Below are 14,467 nucleotides of genomic sequence, written 5' to 3' on the forward strand. Positions count from 1 at the left end.
TCTCTCTCTCCGTTGATATCTCTCTCTCTCCGGCGTGGAGGGCCTCCGGAAATTGACTAGAGCCCTAAATCCCTCACTGGAAATCTAAGCCTTAGGGCCTCCGCTGCCTTATACAGCCTCCACGTCGTATCCTTCATCCTTGGCACATCGTCGCCGCTAATAGCAACGCGCCGCCTCTGTGTCCTCGATCTCATCGAAGTCTGGAGCCGACCCGAACGTCGATGAGCCGTAATGGATCGATCTCAGATCTTCAAATCTGAACAACGAGACCTCTACCTCGTCCGATCCTCCGATCATCCCATCGTCATCGCCGGCAGCACCTTCTCCGATCGGCCTCGGCACGTCGACTGTCATCGTCATCTTCGTCTGCGCACCTTCCCGTATGAGTTCAAGACAGTGACGACGAAGGTGATTTGTCAGTGAGGTGTCCGGCGGACTGACAAGAACACCGGCCGATCCAAGGGCTATGGTTTTGTGAGTATTCTGATTCGTTTCTATTCTAGTTCAGTCTTGATCACGCATCACTGACTGCTAATTTAGTTGTGGAGTTTGATGAATCAATGGACGTATGAGTTTTTGAATGGAGTGTTTTGTGTTTCTGTTGAGGATTTTGGTGACTTTCAACGAGCTAGAGGCTGCTGCCATGGCATGTGCTGATCTGATGGCCGCCAGACGACTTTAAGTTGGCTTCAGGTGGTGGTAGTAGTTTTTGTAGATGGTAATAGTAGCTTTTGTGGCTGGTGGTACTATTTTTTGTGTTTGTCGGAGGCGGTGGTAGTAGTTTTTGTAGCTGGTGGTAGTAGTTTTTGTGGCTGGTGGTAGTAGTTTTTGTGTTCATCGGAAACCTCACAGTAGTAGCTTTTGTAGGCGATGGTAGTAGCTTTTGTAGCTGATAGTAGTAGCTTTTATAGCTAATGGTAGTAACTTTTGTGGCTGGTGGTAGTAGTTTTTGTGTTCGTCGGAAACCTCACGGTAATAGCTTTTGTAGGCGGTGGTAGTAGCTTTTGTGGCTGGTGGTAGTAGTTTTTGTGTTCGTCAGAAACCTCACGGTAATAGCTTTTATAGGCGGTGGTAGTAGCTTTTGTAGCTGGTGGTAGTAGCTTCTGTGATTGGTGATAGTAGTTTTTGTGTTCAATGGAAACCTCACAGTAGTAGCTTTTGTAAGCTGTAGTAGTAGCTTTTGTAGGTTGTGGTAGTAGCTTTTGTGGTTAGTGGTAGTAGTTTGTGGTTGTAGCTTTTATGTTCATTGGAAACCTCACAGTAGTAGCTTTTGTAGCTGGTGGTAGTAATTTTTGTAATCGTCGGAGGTTGGTCGGAAACCTCACCGGAGGTCGGTCAGAGACTTTTCCGAGATGAGAGAGGTTGTTGATTTTTTATACTAGTGACATTCTTGTAAATATAAGGGAGAGAATCTAATTTTTTTTGTTGGATGACAGTCTGTAATTTTGTTCAACTTCTATACCTAATATAAAACCCTATTTAGGCTTAGGTGAACTTATGTGAGTAAAAATGTTTGGGTGGACTTATATGAAATGAAATAAAATGTTTAAAAGTGAACTTCTATGTAATTAACCCTACAATTAATCGGTATGTGCGATAATTTTGTGTGCGAGAAAGGAAATGCCTATATGGTCCGACTCCGACATCACAATGCATGTTTGGGCCTTAAACGAGTCAGCAAATTAGGGAAGTAGCTTTCTGTTTACGATCGTAAATTATGGTTCTTGCAAATAGGGTCACTGGCTTTTGGTTCTTCGATTGACTTGTGTTTGGATAATGATTCCTTCTAATAAAAGAAAAAAGAAAGAGTTCGGACAATGATTATTAATGAAATCCTTTTCATTAATAACCGCCAATTGGTCTACTGGCCCGAAGAGTCCAATAAGCCCAGTCGGGAGAAGCTTTTGGGTAGCCCATGAAAATCAAAAATCTTTTAATTGAAGTTCTTGAGACGATTTCATCCAATATTTCATGATGGGGAAAATACCACAGCAACCATGCTCATGATTCATGAAGGATTGAAGGCAATCCCATTAGTGAACAATCATACAATAAAGAATAATCAGAACTAATATTTCTTCTATAGATTGCAACAAGAGTCATAAACATCATGTATGTTAAGACCCACCCCGAATTTCACCCTGAAACCCAAAATAAGTCTTGCGGGATCCACCTCCAAGAAAAATTTACCAAAAATTAGGCAGAATCTTCCTTGAAAATGGACAACCCTAACCTGAAAAATTCAAAGATAACACTCCTATAACAACATAACACCATCCACAACTGCTGGAGTCACCTGCTCCCCACTCCACCACAACAATATAATAAAACCATCTTCTAATCCATCATATAAATATCCAAATAATAACAAACTTCAACCTTCGAATATTCCAAATTTAAATTTAAGACTTAGCACACAACCGATCTAATATACAATATCCTCAAGGTATTCAGAGCTGCTAAAAACTAGAGGAAGCAAGAAAAATATGCTGGTAGGTTAACAGGTAACATACTGATGAAAGGTGGTGGAGAAATGGGTGACTATGCCTCGCCTCCTACTAGAACTAATCCGTACTCTGCAGACTGGGCATTTTAAAACGACGGGCCTAGGGAAAAACATTTGAAACAGTTAGAGTGAGTGGACAAAAATTAATTTAATAAAAAATATTTATGCTTTCCCAATTTAAATTTTCAAAGAAATTGAATGCATGCCTCAAGCGATAAAACTTTCATCTCTTTAATATCGAACCTCTTAAACTCAATCATATAAATCCATCAATATATATAATATGTATATATCTACACACGTCCAAACTCCTTGTATGAATTCTATGAAGGAAATATAAGAAAAATAGAAATTCATACAAAGCTACTACGCTTGCATCTAACGCTCACGTCACGCCTTAATGCGGTACTACACTACGCCATTAAGGTGGACGGACGAGTATATAAATATGTTCCCATACCCCCTATATGAATTAGACACTCATATAGGGCTACTACGTTTGCGTCTAACGCTCACGTCACACCATAATGCGGTTATATACTACGCCATTAAGGTGGACAGACACATATGGCTAACTAGCATTTATATACATATTCTTCTCATAAATATATATTTATATTCATCGAAAAATCTTATTTTCGGTAACTCTCCAAAAGAAATAAAATCATCAAAATAAAATGACGTCAAATGCTCCAACAAAAGAAATTAAGCAACCATGAATCATAGCATATGCATATTATTTAAAACAAAAGTCTACTCACAAATTAGGCCTAAACCTGATGTCGATCTGAGACCTCTTCCGCTCGAGCCTCCTCATGTCCTGTTCCAAATATAATATTAATTTCCCAACCGAAATTCCAATATTTGCACAAAATATGCAAAATTAAATGTGAGCCACAACCACTCTCATCCTTGCCCAACTTCGCCATTCTTAACTCAATATGATCCAAACTTCACCGAAAAAATAATGGATGCCTTAACACAACCTAAACAACATTAATTGTCATAACCCACCCCGAATTTCACCCTGAAACCTGAAGTAAATCTTACGGGGACCACCTCCAAGGAAAGTTTACCGAAAATTCGGCATAACCTCCATTGAAAATGGACAACCCTTCCTAATAAAACCTGCAAACACTTCTGAAAATTTAAATCCAACCTTAAACTTTTGGAGTCTTCGTGCTCCCCAAATCACAACACCACCCAAATTAATTATTAATCTAAACAAATCTCATATCCAACCCTTTATAGGTTCAGAGCAACTCTAATAGGAAGAAATGAAACATAATAAATTAACAAGCGAAAGCTATATGATGACTATGCCTCATCTCCATGTATGCCCGACCTCAACTATACAATCCTTCAAACTGTGCATTTTTAAAACGAATGGCTCAGGGGAAAACATTTACAAACGTTAGAGTGAGTAGACAAAAATAAATTCAATAAGAATATTTATGCATTCCCAATTTAATTTTCATAGAAAATATGCTGCATGCGACAGCTCAAAAGCTCTCAACTCATCAATTGACAATTACATGACTAGCTCCGGCTAGTCTCCAAATTTAATAAAATGAAGCCTCTCAGGCTAAAATAAAATATGCATGTATTACACTCGTCATATCCCTTGTATGAATTTTCTTGAAACAACAAAGACAAATAGAAATTTACACAAGGTACGACGCTTGCGTCTAACGCTCACGTCGCACCATAATGAAGTAAAGCACCATAATGAAATTTTACTTCATTATGGTGGAAAAGACGGTGTATAAATATATACGCGCATATCCCCTATATTTATATAGGGTTACGACGATTGCGTCTTACGCTCACATCGCACCATAATAGAATTTTTCCTCATTATGGTGGAAAAGCACATATAGCTAACTACCATTTCTTTATATACATACTATTCTCATAATCATCCATATACATATCCACCGAAAATCTATTTTCGGTGACTCTCCAAAAATAAAGAAAATTGTCAATTATCATAAAAAGCAATATGCACACGACTCCACCGAAAATCTCATTTTCGGTAACTTTCCAAATAACACGATAGCTATTAAAAATGAGAACATTTACTTCTGAAAATGATTTCGCGAAAATAAAAAATTCCACAAATTGATATTTAATAAAATCAATCATTTAATATAAAATCATCGCATGCATATATTTTAAAACAAAAGTCCACTCACAACTTTAGGCATAAGCCCGACGAAATCCAATTCACCACTCAAGTGAGGTCTCCTCAAATCCTGGCACAAAAACCGTGCATAGGATCACACTTCAATTTCAGAATAAATAATACTTAAATATTTAACCCAAAACTCTTCCGCCTAACCCACTACCCTTTCTAGGGTTAAGCTTATCAGATTCACGCCAAACTCTGACCACAGCCTTATTTCATTTATTTCAACGTTCTAAAACAATAATAAGGAAAATCCAACGGTCGAATTCTATCCCAATAACCGCTAAATTCACCAATCTTTCAAAAATCCCAAACCTATCCAAAACTCCTCCAAAAATTCCAAACTTCACATCATTAAACTTCCCTTAATATTCTACATTTAAAATCATAAAAATCCCCTAAACAGCGACGGCGGCGGCGCAGCTTGCTCCGCCGGCAGCGGCGGCCGGAGGCCTATTCCGGCGACCTCCAATGCCTACCAAATTTTAATAGCAGCTTCCTCTCAACCCCCTCTACAACTTTCCTAACTAGCACAAACACCAATTCCAAGCCTAACTAGGCCAATCGAACAAAAACATCAAATGAGCCTTATAATTTCCAACACCAAAATCTCCTTACCTAGACCAAGGGGGAGGGAAGCCTTTGGAGGGATTGATGCACGGGAAGAGAGCTTCCAAACGAGCCAAGCATCGCCGGCTATGGTGGCCGGAGGAGGGAGTTCCGGCGAATGGAGCAACTGGCTGCTAAGGGAGTTTCCTCCCTGTTCGGCGGCGTAACCGGCTTGGTCACCAGCCCAGGTGAGGAGAGGAGGCGGTGGCAGTCTAAACGGGACCGGAGCGGCAGTCTCAGGCGACTGGACGGCGGCGGACGGCCGAGAAGAAATCCGGCAGCAGGAGAGATTCGGGGAAGAGGAGAGAAGAGAAAGAGAAAGAAAAAGAGAGGGAGGGAATTGGGCCTCCCAACGGGTCCCCTAACCCAACTAAATACCAACACAATTCCAAAAATAACACCACAAATTAATACCTTAATAAAAATTACATTTTACTAGCTAAAATTTACCACTTTTACCGTTGTCAAAATTTCCTCCTACGAATATTTCCTCCGAAATAATTGTCCCTTAAAACCCCTCTAGGGACTATTTAAACTACAAACTCATTGACGAAGACGATAAAACTCTTATTAATACCAAGCTAGTAAATAAGGTAAAAATTTAAGGGTCGGGATGTGATATTAATTCAATGACCAGATCCTACCCTAATAATCCGCCAAAATTACTAACTTTAAAAATTCCCAAACCTATCTAAAACTCCTATAAAAATTCTATAATTCACATCAATAACTCCCCTTAATATAACCAATTTAAAACCATGAAAACCCCCTAAACAGCGGCGGCCGGATGCCGACTCCGACGACCTCCAATGCCTACCAAATTTTGACAGCATCTTCCTCTCAACTTCCTCTACAACTTTCCTAACTAGCACAAACACCAATTCTAAGCCTAACTATGCCAATCGAACAAAAACATTACAAAAAATCCTAGGACTTCCACTCACCGGTTCTCCTCACCTGAAGGAAACTGGACCGAGTCCTTCTAGGGCAAGGCAACTGGGTTGAAAACCTTCAAAACTATATAAGGCTTGCCCGGATTGGTGGCCGGAGGAGGAAGTTCCGGCGATGGAGGGCTTTGGGCAGTCGGACCTTTCGGGCCCGATATCTCTCTCACGATGGCGCTAGGGAGCCTCTCATCGGTCCAAGAAGGAAGCTAGGTCGACGGCCGATTGTTTGGGACCGGTGCGGCGGTCTATGATGGCCGGACGGCGACGAACGAAGGTTGGGTTTCTAGCGGGTCGGGGAGAGTCCACGGGAGAGAAGAGAGAAGGAAGAGAGAGAGAGAGAGAGAGAGAGTGTGTGTGTGTGGGTGTTGGGCTTCTCCCACACCCGGTCCAACTTATAACCCACACTACAACAAATCCAACTCCAAAAATAAAACACCCCAAAAATAATATCCTAATAAAAATTATTTTTTACTAGCTAAAATTTACTATTTTTACCGTCGTTATATTTTTCTCCTACGAATAATCCTCCGAAATAATCGTCCCCAAAAACCCCTCTAAGGACCAATTTACTAAAAGCTCATTATTGAAGACGGTAAAACTCTTATTAATGCCAAGCTAGTAAATAAGGTAAAAATTTAAGGGTCGTGATATGACAATGTATGTTGTCAGTGGCGGATCTAAGTGTACAACCTTGGGGATGCTTGGGTCGGGGAGACTTGGCCGCAGAGATGGTAAAGTAGAGAGAAACTGAACTGAGGAACTGAAGAGCAGAGGTTAGAGGTTTAGATGAACCTGAACTAAGGAACTGAAGTCTGAAGAGTAGAGAGAAATAAAAAAATTAGGGTCGGGAAGGCTTGGCTGCAGGATGGAAGATAGACAAGAGCTATATACAACTTTTTCAGCCATTTCTAATTTTACATATGTATATCATCTCACCCAATGATTTTTTAACAAACAACCCAGTCAAATTTTATACAAAAAAGAAAAAATTTCATTGGCTATTTATAATTTATGTTTGGTCATCCCATAATTAATTCCACACCATTTATGCATGCCTTATTTATACCATAATCATGCTATAAAAATGTTGATAATTAGGTATCTATCTATATTTTTTTACTACTATTAGATATGAATACCAATATGAGTTTAAATTGTCAAGTTATGTTTATTATTAATTGGAAAGAAACAATTAATGTTGGTAAATTTTTTTAAGGATATTTCATACGGTAAATTTAGCCCAGGATATTTTGAAATGCTGGCTCCATCCCTGCTTGGCTGCATAAGAGTCGGGGAGGCTTGGTTGCATAGGAGTATATATATGTTTCTCAAAAACACCTAGTTTTTTTTATAAGCTTTTGTGTTTGGGGATGCTTGAGCATATGTATCTAGATCCGTCCCTGTATGTCGCAATCAATCTTTCATGAGATTCCTCCTACTTACATAAGCAAAGAAAAATGTCAAGTTTATCAAAACTCATCGATACCGATTTCCCATCTTTAGTGTAAACAAAGTAGTGAACTACTAATCAAGAAATAGCTTCTAAGCTTCTAAGTACATTTTGAACATTTTTGTCATGGCATGTTATTTATTCAAATCAATATTTTGTGTGAAAATGTATATACATTGAACTATATCGTACTTTACTTATATTTTCTGCATGGGATTTTCATCCGCATTAACCTCTGTAGCTACATTAATATTCATGTATTTAAAAGCATGATTTTGCTAGCTAGTAGAGTAAATACAATGAATACTATTAACTTTGATGGATGCATATGTGATGTTGTATTCTAGATCGTCGAAAATTACTTAGTTCCGCTACGGCTAATGTTTAGAATCAAGGTATCAATGTTGGAAAACAATATTGGACACTACATATATCATTGTTTGTGTAAACTAGTTTTGAGATTAACTTGAATATAATCAGTAAAAATATAAATGTAAAACTCTATCTTGTTACCTATTGAGATGTATGTCTCACATTAAAAGTTGGAGAATTATCAAGTTGATTAACCTGATCAACATTGAGTTCTTGAGATAAACGTAAAGACTTGTATCTGATAAACATTAAGTAAAACTCGGACTCCTTATGGGATGAGCACGAGTTGTGTTTCTAGGCCTCTATATATACTAGTAGAAAGTCCCTATGCTAACTACGCTTTTCATATATAGAAATAGCAATCCCATTATGTGAAGAAACAAGTAGCATAGCATAGCAGATTTTCCTTGGTTATGTGTTTTGTGAGATTGCAATTTGTGTTGCTGTGAAGTATGTTGACTGTGAATAGAATCTCAATTGACGCTGGCCCTTATGGTAATCACCTAATGCAGCTAGGAAACTCTTTAAGCTATTAGTTTTATAATTCTACAGTATTGTGTTTGTGTTTATTGTGAAACGATTTTGACTTAAGTTATCATGCGATTTAGTTTCAGGTGTAATAAACAAACTTAAACATCACCTCGATCATTTTGGTGGTTCCACATTTCCAACCTTAGTAAACCTATAGTTAAAGATCATCTCCAAGTCCACCTATGAATAAGGACATTTAGATCCAAAACTGTAAATCTACTAGGAAGGTACCCGCGCCTTAGCGCGGTGTTGATTGATGGAAAGGTTTTTGATATGTACTCCATAGAACTTGAATACATTGTATATTACACATACATGTGATTCTAAAAGTGGAGTTATCACAAAAGGAACAACGCTATACATCAAAATATTTAGTGTTGTCTGGAGCAGTATGATAAAAAATATAGCTCCAATTTTGACTGTACAGAATGCTCCATCTATTTGTTAACTGTTTTTCACCAAAAACGCAGTCCAAGCCTACTAAGAGTTGGATATATACATTGTAATGATTGATATTTAGTCGTTTTTCAGCTCCTTGCTTGATGAGGACGATGTAACTTCATTGTTTTGCCTGTCAATTGAAGTCATATTAAATCAGAGTCATACAACTGACAAAAGAGAAACTACTTGAAATCTTATCAGCAGATCATGTTGCAACATATAATAAAATACAATGGTGAACCATAAGCAATGGTATGATCATTAATAAGCTCCATTTATTAAATTTAAATGAATTGAGTGTGTAATTTAAACTTGTCAAAACAATTCTTATTTAAAAGAAGAATATGTGAAATGGAAACCCAGAATTTATTAAATTCAAAAATCATAATGTTATAACTTATAAGAAATAAGATCACTGCATATTTTCATTTTTTGTAGTGTTTTAACTAAAGGGAAATCTAGGTTCATGTAATGTCTCATTAATGTCTCATATTACAGAATGAAATGAAATGTAACAATTTTATAATGAATAATGTTTTTACCTTTTTGATTTCTTCTGTGGTTCTGATGTGAATAATGCCCTTTCAGTTCCACCCATTTCTCTTTTTCCTTCAGACATTTTCTTTGTTGTTTATGTGGCTGGATGTTGTTCTGTAACTAACTTTGAAATTATTTCATTTGAGACAATGCCTTTTAAGCTGACCATAATTGTTGAATTCCAACTCAGACACGTGGGTTTGACCAATTGTGTTTTGAATCTCTTGAGGTAGTGTTTCGTGGGGTCTTTTGTTCAGTAAATTTTCACAGATGGAACCAAAAAGTAGTCAACACATAAAACCATAAATTATTAATCTGTGTTTATAAACAGTCGAACCTGTATCTATAAACAGCCGACCCAGCAATTTATAAACAGTCGATCGACCATGCTATAGTATTAGGTAAATGAGTTAAAACAATAGAGCAACTTGATAGGTCATGAATATTGGAAACCCTGTCCAACCCGTCCATGATTCCTCACCAAATCAAACGGAAAATGGAGCCAAATCACATCGATCCAATGCTGACAGAGAGAACCATCATCACACCATGTGGTCGGCGCACCTTGTGCCACGTGTCATTCCCTTATTGGAAGCAAAGTACTGCAGAGCTGCCGTGGATCTCTAGGTGGATCCACTCCGGTGGCCCACCTCCACCGCCCAAACCCTAAAAAAGTCGATCACCTATGTTGTGCCAGCTTTTTTGAGAAGTATAATTTGGCAATTTGCCTTTGGGATCGGAAACTCTGAAATATCTGACCCAAACGGCACGTAGTAGTAGTAGAAGCAATCATGCTGATCGCAACTCGATCGATCTCTTTACAGCAAATCCAAGCCATGATCGATACTCGATTGCCTTGCTAGCGTACGAAGTTTCCAGTTACATTGATCATGGACATTTGTTCTTGGATTGTGATCACTGCTATAAGGAATTTTCTTATTCTGTGCCAGTGATTGATTTTCGAGCCACAAAGAATGTTTATGCTAATATTGATCTCAGCTACAGGCAGATTTTTTTTACAGAAATGGAAAAAGAAAACCTCTGTTCCAGACTTTCAGACATGCAGTAACTAAGCTTAAACTGTTTCAAAGCAACTAACTAGACCATTATTGCTGCTAATTGAATCTATAGCCAAATCGATTAAATCCCTTTCAGGATATATTGGCTAAACCTTAAGGAATTAGTGTTAATCATCATGTATTCAACTATTCATGAACGATTCTAGGTTTTTATCACCGATCGAGATGCCGTTTTGGCAATTGATATCATCTTTGAGTTGCTAGGTTCCAGAATTGATCAAGATCACCTAGTGACAAAAAGCAACGCTATTTGAAGTGATTACTGCGTAACAGTTGGTTTGTGGGATCGGGCACCAATATATATGTTGCGACACTATTACACAAATAAGTGAAACAGGTAATATATCATGGCATGCATGACTGGTTTCCAAGGAAACCTAGCTAGCTAGAGAGAAATGGGTGTCAAGAATCAAAATACAATGGTCGAGTTAGGGTCCACTAGCGTTTGTTCATACTCGGCATAGAGGAGGCAGAAAACAAAGTGAACGTATGCCAATATCAAATCAATCAGATGTTGATGCATGGTGATCCACGTCAGAATTTTATCCGTTTCCGGGAAGAAAATTGAAGCCATTGGCATTTGGCAATTAGGCCATTAGACAACTAGCACCGGTGCTAATTAAGCAATTGCATGATTTCAGAATTTGGTTACTTGTCAATGTTTAATTAGCTTAGTATGACATTATCGATCGAGGAGACTCGACTCACTCGAGATCATCATATGGAGCATAGATGCCTATAGTAATTAATTGGAATGTAGTCCAAATTTGAATGATATAGATGACTGAGTAGTTTTAAATTAGATTTTTTACCTTAAGGTTGAAAGAGAGGTCATCACGAATGTTATGTTCTTAATTAATACTTTATCTAAAGAAGTCATGGTAGGCGAGATTTATACACCAGTAGAAGACGTAACTGGCCAAAATATTCATGGTCAATCACCCTTTGATGTAAATTCAATGGTGGAGAGAATTAAATTTAAGTAGAATTATTTTATTCTCAACCCTTAGATGTAGATCTAATGATGGTGAACATGACTAGTAGAAGACAATACAACTCTACGAAGTACAAGAGTATTCTATTAACGCCAAATAACTTGAAATTAATGAAACAAAAAAAAAAAACCTCTCCCATTCCCATAGTAGAATATTAGTCTCCAAGAAGATAAATACAATTAATCCAATCCACGTACTTCACTGGTACGATTATGAGACAACGTACCTGGATCGCAGACCTGATTCATCTTAATTAGCTCTTCTGTAAAAACATCTTAACTATGTTCATATATATTTAATACACATCTTACACAATATTAATCTGTCATATGTAATTAGAAATTTGAAAATAGGTACTACCAGAAGAAAGGTTTTAGCCGACGAAAATAAAAAAATCAGGCCGACGAATTATTTTTTCGTCGGCTAAAGTCCACTTTAGCTGACGAAATTTCCCTTCGTCGGCTAATTTAAAATTTTCGTCGGCTATGGTCCACTTTAGCCGACGAAATTAAAATTTCGTTGTCTGAATAATTTTTTTTGTCGGCTATAGTCTGTGAACTTTAGCCGACGAAAATTATAATTTCGTCGGCTAAAGTGCCTTAATTTCGTCGGCTAAAGTGCCTTATATTTGCAGATCTGGACAGCAACACACCTAGGAAAAAAAACTATACGTAGAACCTTCAAACGCAAAAAAGTCGTGAAATAAGATAAGACCATAATGGTGAAATACGTCTACGGTTGAAATATCACGGTATTCCGGTAAAGTCTCGGTGCCGATAGTTGCGGTCAATGCAATTTACCCTTATTATTCACTATGCTGCAAATTTGGTTTTTGGTGTCCGATTGACTATTGTGATACCTTTCCGGAAGCGTAACGGCCCTACGAGTCAAACTCATCGCTGTTGCCATGACGTATGGGCCTTTTTGGCTATCCGAGTCCGTTTAGGGCTTCAAAATGCAGTTTTCTTATTTCCTATTAGAGTTGACCGTTTCGATCGAGCCCTTAACATTGTCGAATCCAGTTGAATTTTTTACCATAGACATCTTTCGTCATAATGATCATATCTGACGGTCGAATTTTGGTTTGTAAATTTTAGTCATCGGAATCACGTGTCTACTATTTACCGTTATTATTCCCTATGGGGAGCCCTATCGTCGGAAGTTAAATGTCTCAAAAATTTTATATGGGCAGTTGCGTCTCATCTACGTGAGAGTTTTTTGTGTGGAAGGTTTGACCAAACCACGTAATATAGAGGGAGATATGAGCGTTTTCGTGTGATAAGTGACGATGAATTAGGGTTGACCGTTTCGATCGAGTCCTTAACGTTGTCGGATCCAGTTGAATTTTTTACCATAGACATCTTTCGTCATAATGATCATATCTGACGGTCGAATTTTGGTTTGTGAATTTTAGTCATCGGAATCACAATGTGTCTACTAATGTTGTATAACTTGTTTAGTAGGTTATACAACTTTGTGAACCAACTCTATATATGAAGCAAAATTATCAAAAATCTTGTGAAATAAGATGTATTCAGAATGGTGAAATACGGTTATGGTTCAAAAATCACGTAAATCGGGTAAAATCTCGATGCCAATAGTAGCGGTCAACCCTATTTACCGTTATTATTCCCTATGGGGAGCCCTATCGTTGGAAGGTAAATGTCTCAAAATTTTTATATAGGCGGTTGCGTCTCATCTACGTGAAAGTTTTTCGTGTGGAAGGTTTGACCAAATTACGTAATATAGAGGGAGATATGAGCGTTTTCGTGAATTTATAGACTTTAACCGACGAGATATTAAAAAAGTCGTCGGCTAAGGTCAAAAATTTTTGGGCAGTAAACCAAATTTGGAGGAAAATTTTCAAAGGACTTTGGCCGACGAAAATATATGAAAAGTCGTCGGTTAAAATCGAAAAATTTTCAAAATTTTCAACCAAAATTTTCAAAAGAGTTTATCCGACGAAAATAAAGAATTTCGTCGGCTAAAGTTCTTTATATAGGAGTTTTACCGAAGGTGGATGGTAAAAAGTCTATTTCGCCTGCCATATTTTCTTCTCGGCTTAGCTCCGCCGTCATACCACCGGAGACCGCCACACTTGTCCCAAAAGCTTCGCCGTCGTCTCTACTTCATTGTTGGACAGGTGGTGCATCGAGTGGCGCCACCGTGAGGGATAAATCGAGCTCCAAAACTCCGCCGGATCGGATTCGGTGTCGATCGAATTTCTCCTTCCTCAAGTCACCATTTGGTGCGTTCTATATATGGATAAGTTGACTTTGATTAGTACTACATTCCCCTAGAATTTGGTAGCTCGATTCGGTGTGTGTGAGGAGAATCGAAGATTTGAAGTTTTTAGGGTTTAAAATTGGGGATTTTATATTTTGTATTCAATTGACCTGTTTAGGCTTAGAATTGGGCTTCGACTTCTTCTAGAAAGTTGTTTGAAATGTTGAGAGGAAGATTCTATCAAATTTTGGTGCTGATTGGAGGTGCCCGAAAGTTTCTGCAGTTTTTTTTTTCAAAAACCAGCAACTTTAGCCGACGATATTTAAAGGTTTAGCCGACGATATTTAAAGGTTTATTCATCGGCTATAGTATTTTTAAATTTTTTTATAAGGTTTAGCCGACGAATTATGGCATATTTTGTCGGCTATAGTTATTTTTAATTTTTTTTATCAGGTTTAGCCGACGAAACAGACTATATTTCGTCGGCTATAGTTATTTTTTTAAATTTTTTATAAGGTTTAGCTGACGAAACAGATTATATTTCGTCAGCTATAGTTATTTTTTAATTTTTTTATAAGGTTTAGCC

This window comes from Fragaria vesca, linkage group LG3, assembly GCF_000184155.1.
Source record: "Fragaria vesca subsp. vesca linkage group LG3, FraVesHawaii_1.0, whole genome shotgun sequence".
Classification (NCBI taxonomy): Eukaryota; Viridiplantae; Streptophyta; class Magnoliopsida; order Rosales; family Rosaceae; genus Fragaria; species Fragaria vesca.